Below are 11,218 nucleotides of genomic sequence, written 5' to 3'. Positions count from 1 at the left end.
AGGTGCTTGGTCTAGCAGTTAAGATACCCATTAAGTTACCCTTGGAGCTGGCACTATGGCAAAGCAGGTAAGGCCGCCATCTGCAGTGCCAGCATCCCATATAGGCAATGGTTTGAGTCCCAGCTGCTCCACTTCCAATCCAGCTCCTTACTGGATTTCCCTTGCCTGGGAAAGCAGTAGAAGATGGCCCAAGTCCTTGGGACCCTGCACTCACATGGGAGGCTTGAAAGAAGCTCCTGGCTCCTGGCTTTGGATCAGCCCAGCTCCAGCCGTTGCGGTCATCTGAGGAGTGAACCAGCAGATAGAAGACCTGTCTGTCTCTGTCTGTCTGTCTGTCTCTCTCTCTCTCTCTGTAACTCTTTCAAATAAATAAATAAATCTTTTTTAAAAAGATGCCTTTACATCAGAATTTTGGAGTTTACCCAGCTTCACCCCTGATTTCAGCTTCCAGCTAATGCAGACCCCTGGAGGGCAGCAATGATGGCTCAAGTGATTGGATTCCTGTTACCTGTGTGGTAGCCTCAGCTCTTAGCTCGGGAAGTTGTGGACACTTGGGAAATCCTCTCTCTCTTCTCCTTTCTCTGCCTTTCAAATACATTAAAAAAAAAAAAAAAAAAAAAAAAAAAAAGAGGGGGGTGGCCAGTGCTGTGAGCGTCTGCCCCTCTTCAGATTTAGTTCTCTGCTATGGCCTGGGAAAGCAGTGGAAGATGGCCCAAGTCCTTGCTTGGGCCTCTGCACCCACATGGGAGACCTGGAAGAAGCTCCTGGCTCCTGGCTTCAGATAGGCACAGCTCCGGCCATTGCAGCCACCTGGGAAGTGAACCAGCAGATGGAAGACCTCTCTCTTTCTCTCCACCTCTTCCTTTCTCTCTCTGTAACTCTTTCAAATAAATAAATCTTAAAAAATAAAAATAAAAAAGAAATAAATATAGAAGGAAGAAATGGAAGGAGGGAGGGAAGAGAGAGAACCCCTCCGGACTCATTCTACAAAGGCAACACTACCTTTGTAACAAAACCAAACAACAACAAAAACTATAGACCAATATCTCTAGTAAACAAAGATGTAAAAATTCTCATAAAATAATAACAAATTGAATTGAACAGCACATTGAAAAGATCACTCACCATGATCAAGTGGGATATTTCAGAAACACAAGGATAGTTGAACATACACAAATCAATAAATGTAATAAATTACATCAACAAAATGACGAATAAAAATCACATGGTCATCTTAACAGAAGGCAGACAAGGCATTCAGCAAAATTCAACATCCAAGGCCAGTGTGTGGCATAGCTGGTAAAACCACCGCCTGCAACATCAACATCCCATATTGGCACTGGTTCATGTCCCTGCTGCTCCACTTCCAATCCAGCTCCCTGCTAATGGCCTGGGGAAAGCAGTGGAAGATGGCCCAAGTATTTGGGCCTCTCCTCCATGTAGGAGACCTGGATGAAGCTCCTGGCTCCTGGTTTCATCCTGAGCTAGCCCTGGCCATTACAGCCATCTGGGAATGAACCAGCAGATGGAAGATCTCCTCTGTCTCTCCCTTTCTCTCTGTAACTCTGCCACATACATAAATTTCAACATCCTTGCCGGCGCCGCAGCTCACTAGGCTAATCCTCCGCCTTGCGGCGCCGGCACACCGGGTTCTAGTCCCGGTCAGGGCACCGGATTCTGTCCCGGTTGCCCCTCTTCCAGGCCAGCTCTCTGCTGTGGCCAGGGAGTGCAGTGGAGGATGGCCCAAGTGCTTGGGCCCTGCACCCCATGGGAGACCAGGAGAAGCACCTGGCTCCTGCCATCGGATCAGCGTGGTGCGCCGGCTGGGGCAGCCATTGGAGGGTGAACCAACGGCAAAAAGGAAGACCTTTCTCTCTGTCTCTCTCACTGTCCACTTTACTTTGCCTGTCAAAAATAAAAAAAAAAAATTTAAAAAAAATTTCAACATCCATTCATAATTTAAAGAAAAAAATCCTGAACAAGGGGCCAGCATTGTGGCATGGCAGATTAGGCCTCCGCTGGCAACACTGGCATCCCATTTCAGATTACTGGTTGGTGTCCCAGCTGCTCCACTTCCAGTCCAGCTTTCTGTCAATTTGCCTAAGAAGGCAGTGGAGTTAGTGCAAGTGCCTTGGTCCCTGCCACCCATGTGGGAAATCCAAATACAGTTCCTGACTCTTGGCTTCAGCCTGGCCCAAACATGGCTGCTATGGCCATTTAGGGAGTAAAATAGCAGACAGAAGATCTCCTGTCACTCTGCCCTTCAAATAAATAAATCTTTAAAAATAAAAATAAACGGGGCTGTTGTTGTGGCACAATGGGTTTAAACTACCTCCTGAAACACCAGCATCCCATATCAGAGCACTGGTTCAAATCCCTGCTGCTCCACTTCTGATTCATTGCCCCCAAAAGGGCCTGGGAAGGCAGTAGAAGATGGCCCAAGTTCTTGGACCCCTGCTACCCATGTAGGAGACCCAGATGGAGTTCCTGACTCAGCTTTGCCTTGGCCTAGCCCCAGCCATCCATTTGAGGAGTAAACCATAAGATGGAAGATCTCTCTCTCTCTCTCTCTCACACACACACACACAGAGCGAGAGAGACAGAGACAGAGAGAGAGAGAGACTTTCTCTCTGCCTCTCAAAATTTTAAATGGGCATACTTGTACATCAGTACAGACTCACGGATCCCTATTTTAGTCAGTGGATTATTATGTTCTATCTTTATTAATTTGGAGACTCAAATTGCCCCAGAATTGGCTAGTGAGAGAAGCAGGGTACCTTTTACCCTGACTTACATGTACATTACTAGCCAAGGGACCTTGTACTCTGAAATTTCCTCACTCTAAAGTAAAAACAGACTGTGCACCTGAACAGCCCATGTACCCAACTGCAAAATATGCGGGGCAAAGGGCAATACAACGTAAGAGAACCAAAGATGAGAAAGTAGGAAAAGGCTATGAACCGTAAGTGGGAAAATCTCCCTGGTTCCTCTCTTTGGGTTTCAGCAATACAGGGTAATCTAAGACAAATGTCACCAGAAAGGATGCATCTTCAGGCTCTGCTACAATCTGCTGTTTGAAATCAGGAACAAAGAGTCTTAGTTCACTGTGAAACAACTTCTGGCTTCTTCTTCTTCTTGTTGAGGCTTCTTTTTCCATAAACTCACAATGCCAATGCTTAGTTCACTTTCTATTTGGCCTACCTAAACCTCCATGATAAGAATAAACTAACAACAATAAGAAATAGAAATTCGCCCATAACTTTGTACAATACAAAAGAAATTATAATAAAAGACCAGGCTACCTTCTCTTATTCTTATCCTGTGTCATGGGATATATTTCAAATAAACACTTCTTATTTATGGAAAGAATTCCTCTCAATCAACAATGAATTCTATTTTCTGTCTCCTGAATAACAGCCATAACATCTCCAGGAAGCCAAAAACATAACTTATATTAAATAACTTAAAACAGAAAACTCTGTCAAAGAAGTAGGGTTTTTTTTCCTTATATAGAGAGCTGTCACCTTTAGAAGTGGCACTGAATACCTCCAGAATGTTCAAAATGTGACAAATAAAGTCAACACATGCCATTAAGGAAGAGAAAGCAAAATGGAGAGCTTAACCACAGCCTGAACAATGGAACTAAATATGTAAGAGGTTAGAAATGCAAAGGTTGAAACTCAGAGAAATGAAGCAGGTTGGACATGGTTTATCCAGCAAGTATTGTTCAGGGAAGAGACATATCAGCTGTACTAGTTTCTGATAAGATAGTCTACTTTGGGAGCAGCACTGTGGCATAGCAGGTAAAGTCACCACTTGCAGTGCTGGCATCCCATTTTGGTGCCAGTTTGAGTCCCAGATGCTCCACTTCCCATCCAGTTCCCTGCTAATGTGTCTGGGAAAGCAGCGGAAAATGGCCAAGTCCTTGGGCCCCTGTGCCCAGGGTGGGAGACCCAGAAAAAGCTCCTGGCCCCTGGCTTTGGATCAGCCCAGTTCCAGCCATTGCAGCCATTTGGGGAGTGAATCAGTAGATGGACGACCTCTCTCTCTCTCTCTCTTCCTCTGCCTCTCTGTAATTCTGCCTTTCAAATAAAATAAATAAATCTTAAAAAAAAAAAAAAAAAGATTGTCTACTCTGACCAGTTTCCGACACAACTAAATACCTAGACCTCTCAAACTGAGAACTATTCCCTGGTTGATTTCAACAACACAGGACAAAATTACACAAAGCCTCTCTGAGCAGCAATCAGCTTCGAGTGACACCACTATTTCTTCATGCCCCCATCAAATTGCAGTTGAAGTGTTAGAAATGAAGTTCAGTGGAGTTACTTAAGCTGTTCTGGGAAGGTTAAAGGATGGGAAGAAAATCACATGTTATACTAAGAACACGAAGAGGTGAGTTTAAGAAAGAAGGGTAACCAACAATGTCAAAAGCCATGGAGAAATCTAAGAGAATGAGGGCTCAGAAAGATCCACCACAACTTAAAATTAGAAGAGAACTGCTTTCGGTGATCAGAATGAGTGACAGGGACAGGGGCTGAGGGAATAGCAGAGGTCAAGAGACCAGAACAAGGAGTGACTGTGCACTGAGAAAATGGAATTTTGTCCTTAAACATGTAACAGTAAAAGGATGAGAAAAATAGAATAAAAGTTACAGCAAGGTCATTGAAGGCTTTTTGGTTTGGGAGGTTTTGGTTGGTTTGAAGCAAGGGAAAGAAAAATGATGTCCACATGCAGAGGAGAAAGAGGAAATTAAAGATACTTAAGCTAGGGGCTGGTGCTGTGGCACAGCAAGTTAAAGCCCCACAGGCAGTGCCAGCATCCCATATGGGCACTGGTTCGAGTCCCTGCTGCTCCACTTCTGATCCGCCTCCCTGCTAATGTGCCTGGGAAAATAGCAGAAGATGGCCCAAGTCCTTGGGCCCCTGCTCCCACGTGGGAGACTAGAAATAAGCTCCTGGCTTCAGACTGGCTCAGGTCCAGCCATTGTGGTCATTTGGGGAGGGAACCAGGAGATAGAAGATCTCTCTCCCTCTCTGTCTTTCCCTTTCTCTCTCTGTAACTCTACCTTTCAAATAAATAAATAAAACAAAACAAAACAAAAAAGAGTAGATTACAGTGGCCGGTGTTTGGTGTAGTCATTAAGGCACCACTTTGTATATCCACACCCCATACCTGAGTACCTGGGTTTGAGTCCCTGCTCTGCTTGCAATACAGTTTCTTGGTGATGGGCATCCTGAGAAGTAGAAGGTGTTGGCTCAGATACATGGGTCTGTGCTGCCCACCTGGGATGTAGTTCCTGGCTCTTGGCTTTGGCCTGGGCCAGCCCTGGAATAAACCAAAGGATGAAATAACACTTTCTTTCTCCTTCCCCCCTCCTCCTACTCCCTCCCCTCCCTCACCCTCCTGCTCTGCCTATCAAAGAAATAAAACAAATGAATGAAACAAGAGTGACTATAAAAGGGACTGGTGCTGTGGTGTAGTAGGTTAAGCCTTCACCTGCAATGTCAAAATCCCATATGGGCACCAGTTCATGTCACAGGTGCTCCTCCTCCAATTCAGCTCTCTGTTAATGGCCTGGGAAAGCAGTGGAAGATGAACCAAGTGCTTGGGCCCCTGCACCCACATGGGAGACATGGAGGAGACTCCTGGCTCCTGGCTCCAGCCATTATGGCCATTTGGGGAGTGAACCATAACTCTGCCTCTCAAATAAATAAAAAAAAGTTTTTTTAAAAAAGTGAGTACAAAACAGAAAAGACTTAGAACTGAAGAGTTAAAATTGTATATGTGCGGGTGTAAAAAGTTAAGCTTAAGCTTACAGGTTTAAATCTTCCTGGTGCAGCTGTGAAAATAAGACAGAGTGAAGTAGCACCTTGACAGTAGGGACTCCATTTTGGAGCACTTGAGACTCCATTCTGGGAAAGCACCCCCCCACCGTGAGACTCTGGTCTGAAACTATGATCTCAAATAGTCGGACAATAGCAGTGCACTAGAACACCCTTGGCAGAGCACAAAAACCCCCTAGCATGATTGCTCAAGCTTAAAAGTAGAAATGTTGCACCTGGGTTACCTGGGCTAATAATGAAGATGTGATTTGTCTATGTCTTAAGATCATAATTGTTGATTGTAAGATTTTAGCAACCACTTAGCAACCGTGTATTCTCTCCCCTCTCCCGATTTTGCGGTTTTTGCCTTTATAAACCCTATACTTCAGTTCCTCGAGGCTCCTCTGTTCTTGTATGTTCAGAGAGCCCCAACATGTTGGATCAATAAATCTTTAACCCCTTGCTGGTTGCATGAGAGAAAGTCTCTTGGAGTCATTCCTCGGGTGGTGGGCGTTTTCGGACCCTAACAAAACTATGTAAACTTTACATGTAATGGAGACCTAAATTTGTATATATGAAATGCATGAAGTTTTTATTCCTTAAATCAAATTTAAAAACAGAGGCCAGAGCTATGGTACAGCAGGTTAAAGCCCTGGCCTGCAGTTCTGGCATCCTATATGGGTGCCGGTTCAAGTCTTGGCTGCCCCTCTTCCAATCTAGCTCCCTACTAATGTGCCTGGAAAAGAAGCAGAGGATGGCCCAAGTCCTTGGGCCCCTGCACCCATGTGGAAGACCCAGAAGAAGCTCTCTGGCCATTGCGGCCATTTGGGGAGTGAACCAGTGATGGAAGACCTCTCTCTGTCTTTCAAGTACATAAATCTTTTTTAAAAAAAATTTAAATATAGAAATATGACACACCTCACTTCTCGGCCTTTTGGCTAAGATCAAGTGTAGTATCTGTTCTTATCAGAAATATGTCACAAAGCCAGCAGTTAGCAGACGTTTGAATAAATTGATCACATGTACACACACACTGCCAAGTATAGAGACAGTTCATCAATAATAAAAAAAAATCTCTCATCACGTGTACAAATTTCTTTTTTTTTATTTTTTTTTATTTTTGACAGGCAGAGTGGACAGTGAGAGAGAGAGAGACAGAGAGAAAGGTCTTCCATTGCCGTTGGTTCACCCTCCAATGGCCGCCGCGGCCGGCGCGCTGCGGCCGGCGCACCGCGCTGATCCGATGGCAGGAGCCAGGAGCCAGGTGCTTTTCCTGGTCTCCCATGGGGTGCAGGGCCCAAGCACCTGGGCCATCCTCCACTGCACTCCCTGGCCACAGCAGAGGGCTGGCCTGGAAGAGGGGCAACCGGGACAGAATCCGGCGCCCCGACCGGGACTAGAACCCGGTGTGCCGGCGCCGCTAGGCGGAGGATTAGCCTAGTGAGCCGCAGCGCCGGCCCACGTGTACAAATTTCTACGTATCACTCTGGCACTGGTAGTAGACAAGTAGAATCCAAAGATAAAAGGGGATAAATCACTATTCAGTGTGACCTGGAGGCTTTTCCCAGTGGTCCTAGAGGAAAGGGCAAGAGCTCTGGGGGACCCGAGTTTGTACTTGTAAGGATAGCCCCAGTGTTGGATAGACTTTGGAACATAGGCTGGGCAAGAATTTAAGAGTAGCCAGGGGCACCGGATTCTGTCCCGGTTGCCCCTCTTCCAGGCCAGCTCTTTGCTGTGGCCAGGGAGTGCAGTGGATGGCCCAAGTGCTTGGGCCCTGCACCCCATGGGAGACCAGGAGAAGTACCTGGCTCCTGCCATCGGATCAGCGCGGTGCGCCAGCCGCAGCATGCTGACTGTGGCGGCCATTGGAGGATGAACCAACTGAAAGGAAGACCTTTCTCTCTGTCTCTCTCTCTCACTGTCCACTCTGCCTGTCAAAAAAAAATTAAAAATTAAAAATTTTTTTAAAAATTAGAAAAAAGAGTAGCCAGAAAAATAAATTGGTATGAGCTACATTTATCAATGCTTTCTCACAAATTGATCAATGTATCTTCAAATCTGTGAATTGTTAAACCTTTTGTTTCCTCTTCTTCACGAGGCTATTTGTAACTATCAGCTCGTCTTACCACACCATTCACCCACAAGATTCAGGCAGTTGCATAGTTTGTCATTGCATCAAGACTGGCAGTGTCAAAAATATTTTGCTATCTCATCTCTCCCACAAATGCCAGTGCTGTATCTCTACCTTTCTTCAAGGAAATAATCAGCCAAGGATTGGCCACTGTCACTGCAAATTCAATATATTCAAAACCAAACTTGACACCTTTCCAAACAAAAATCCTCTCCACTTCTGTAACACTCAAGGTCCATTCAGAAGACAGAAAACATACCAATTATTTGAACCGAGAGAATTTAATATAAAGAAGTAAATAGATATAAAGTTGTCAACTATGTAACTGAAAAGATTAAAAGAGAACTTTAGGGGGTAGGCATTGTGGCACAGTGTGCTAAGCCAACACTTGGGACACCTGTATCTCCTACTGGAGTATCAATTCAGGTCCTGGATACTCTACTTCCAATCCAGCTTCCTACTAATGTGCCTGGGAAGAAGCAGATGGCAACCCAAGTACTTGGATTTCTGCCACTCACATAGACCCGGGTGGAGATCCAAGCTCCTGGCTTCCACTTGACCCAGTTCTGGCTGCATAAGCATTTAGGGAGTGAAACAGTGGATGGAAGATCAAGGTCTCTATCTCTGTGAGTCTGTCTTTCAAATAAGTAAATAAATAAATATTTTAAAGAGAGAGAGAGAGAAGACTCTAAAGGACCACAGAAGTAACAACTGCAGAAAGCAGCTACCACTCATAAGGAGAGGAAGGTAGATTTATTAGGACTTGGAAACTTAGAAAAGGGTCCCCCACAGAACTGAAACTCAATAACCTGAGGAGGGGGCACCAGCCACCATGTACTGATATCTCGGGGGTGCGGGGTACATGACAAGACTGGTTCTACAAATGTTGGCAAACTTGAAAAGGAGATGGCAGCTACCGCTGCAACAAGCACTGCTGGTGTAAGAAGTGCTGTGGGGATGCCGCTCACGGGAAATGCAATTAAAGAGGAAGCCCACTTGGAATGAACAGGAGAGAGCAACTCTCTTCTCCCTCCTCTAGCTCCTGAGTCTCTCTCTAGCACCCCTCATTAGCAGAGTTGAACAGGCAGCCAGCTGATGAGGCAGAATACCAGCCCCAACATCCCAGAGCCATTGGGTTTGGAGCTAAGAGACAATAACTTCACAACTGACACAGCTTCCTAACTGTATTACCCCGAGTTTAGCCAAGAAACAGAACCACTCAGCTGGTGCTGCGGCTCACTAGGCTAATCCTCTGCCTGCGGTGCCAGTACTCCAGGTTCTACTCCTGGTTGGGGCGCCAGATTCTGTCCTGGTTGCTCCTCTTCCAGTCCAGCTCTCTGCTGTAGCCCGGGAGTGCAGTGGAGGATGGCCCAAGTGCTTGAGCCCTGCACCCACATGGGAGACCAGGAGAAAGCACCTGGCTCCTGGCTTCGGATCAGTGTAGTGCTGGCCGTAGTGGCCATTTGGGGAGTGAACCAATGGAAGGAAGACCTTTCTCTCTGTCTCTCTGTCTCTCTCTCTCACTGTCTAATTCTGCCTGTCAAAAAGAAAAAGAAAAAGAAAAAGAAAAAAAAAAGAAAAAGAAAAAGAAAAAGAAAAAGAAAGAAAGAAAGAAAACCACTCAAAGTATTTCAGAGGAATTTTACTACAAGGATTTTGTACATGGTAATAGGAGAGCTAAGAAGCCAAACAGGACATGGTGAAGCAATCAGAAATTGGCAACAGCAGGCAGCTACTACCTTCTAGCCTAGATGGATAATGGGAGTCATGGGATTACAAGAGCCCAGAATCTAAGGGCATCCAGAGGGCACCAGAATCATGGCAAGGTGCACATGCAGGGAACTGGGATCACGGAGAGAAAGGCTGCCAGGCCAAGGAGGAGGAGCTGCAGCTGCCAGGAATGGAATAGAGGAAGCAGAGAGAGTGGGAGAAATGCCCTGGATTCTCTCTGCTCCCTCTCCACATTCTTTTGCCAGGTACTTTCATCGCCAGAACCCATCCAGAAGCCAGAGGACAGGCGAACCTGGGCAATGAAGTTTCCATGCAGTACAAGAGAGAGAGCAGAAGGGCAGAAAGGGGGCCAGTTCTGTGGCATAGCAGGTTAAGCTGCCACCTGAAGCACCGGCATCCCCTAAGGGTATTGGTTTGATTCCTGGGTCCTTCATTTCAAATCCAGCTCCTTACTAATGTGCCTGGGAAAGCAGCAGAAAATGGTCCAAGTGATTGGGCCCCAGCACCCACATGAGGGACCCAGAAGAAGCTCTTGGCTCCTAGCTCCAGCCTGGCCCAGCTCCAGCCATTGCAGCCATTTGGAGAATGAACTAGCAGCTGGAAGATTCTCTCTCTCTCTCTGTAACTCCGCCTTTCAAATAAAACAAATAAATCTTTAGGAGAGAGATCAGAAAGGGATCTGAGAGCATTCAGGAAAATAAATGACCAGTTCACTAATGTATTCATTTGGGTCAGTGGCACCACCATTTTCCAAACTTCCCTGCTCAAAATCCCTAACACCTTTAGTTTCCTCAACTCCAAGTCCCACATTGTTAGTCACATGATCTGCACTTTTTCTTTAAGATTTATTTATTTATTTATTTGAAAGGCAGAGTTACAGAGAGGCAGAGGCAGAGAGACAGAGGTCTTCCATTTGCTGGTTCACTCCCCAAATGGCTGCAAAGGCTGGAGCTGGGCTGATCTGAAGCCAGGAGCCAGGTCTCCTATGCAGGTGCAGGGGCCCAAGCACTTGGGTCATCTTCTACTGCTTTCCCAGACCATAGCAGAGAGTTGGTTGGGAAGTGGAGCAGCCAGGACTGAAACGGGCGCCCATACAGGATGCCAGCACTGCAGACGGTGGCTTCACCCATTACGCCACAGCACCAGCCTCTACCAATTACTTTTAAAATGATGTATAGGGGCCAGCACTGTGGCAAAGTGAGTAAAGCAACTAACCGCCTGTAATGCTGGCATCCCATATGGATGCTGGTTCAAATCCCATCTGTTCCACTTCCAATCCAGCTCCCCCGCTAATGCGCCTGGGAAGCAGAAGATAATCCAAGTGCTTGGGCCCCTGCACTCACATGGTAGACCCAGAAGAAGCTCCTGGTTCCTGGCTTTGGATAGGCTCAGCTCCAGCCACTGCAGTCATTTGGGTAGCGAACCAGCAAATGGTAGACCTCTCTCTCTCTTTCTCTCTATCTCTCTCTCTCTCCCTCTCCCTCTCTCTGCCTCTCTGCCTTTGAAATAAATAAATAAATCTTAAAAAAGA

The 11,218-nt window shown here is 46.1% G+C and overlaps 1 pseudogene; it reads left to right on the top strand.

Moving 5' to 3' along the window:
• The first annotated feature begins 6,743 nt into the window (after positions 1-6,743).
• Positions 6,744-6,860, top strand: LOC127484076 (U2 spliceosomal RNA; annotated as a pseudogene).
• The last annotated feature ends 4,358 nt before the right edge of the window (positions 6,861-11,218 follow it).

This window comes from Oryctolagus cuniculus, chromosome 12 (assembly GCF_051225735.1).
Source record: "Oryctolagus cuniculus isolate XC-2025 breed Fujian yellow rabbit chromosome 12, ASM5122573v1, whole genome shotgun sequence".
Taxonomy (NCBI): Eukaryota; Metazoa; Chordata; class Mammalia; order Lagomorpha; family Leporidae; genus Oryctolagus; species Oryctolagus cuniculus.
This window is presented reverse-complemented; position numbering and strand designations above follow the sequence as displayed.